The sequence below is a fragment of the Apis dorsata genome, unplaced genomic scaffold (assembly GCF_000469605.1).
Source record: "Apis dorsata unplaced genomic scaffold, Apis dorsata 1.3 scaffold_99, whole genome shotgun sequence".
Taxonomy (NCBI): domain Eukaryota; kingdom Metazoa; phylum Arthropoda; class Insecta; order Hymenoptera; family Apidae; genus Apis; species Apis dorsata.
The window spans coordinates 664,503-664,935 of record NW_006263397.1 but is presented as its reverse complement, the minus strand read 5'-3'; the positions used below and the strand labels follow the sequence as shown (position 1 = coordinate 664,935).

The window sequence follows — 433 nt, the reverse complement described above, 5'->3', positions numbered from 1 at the left end:
TATTTTGGTAAGTTTACATTATTCATTTGCTTCAGTCTTCATGTAGCTGATTCGATCTTTCTAGTAATCGAGCCATTCGATATATCATTGCTCATTCGATTTAGTATTTGTCATTCTAGTCATGCATGATAATCATAAAATTGAATTGATTATTATTTTTTAATATTAATAATAATAATTATTTTATTATTTAAATCGTCCATTATTTTGATAAGTTTACATTATTCATTTGCTTCAATCTTCATGTAGCTGATTCGATCTTTCTAGTAATCGAGCCATTCGATATATCATTGTTCATTCGATTTAGTGTTTGTCATTCTAGCCATGATATAATCATAGAATTGAATTGATTATTATTTTTTAATATTAATAATAATAATTATTTTATTATTTAAATCATCCATTATTTTGGTAAGTTTACATTATTCATTTA

General features: G+C 23.1%; 1 protein-coding gene across 3 annotated transcripts in view; it reads left to right on the top strand.

Annotated features, from left to right (window-relative positions):
* LOC102672479 (proteoglycan Cow) overlaps window positions 1-433 on the top strand; it is a 187,571-nt gene that overhangs the window by 104,606 nt on the left and 82,532 nt on the right. The window lies entirely within an intron of this gene.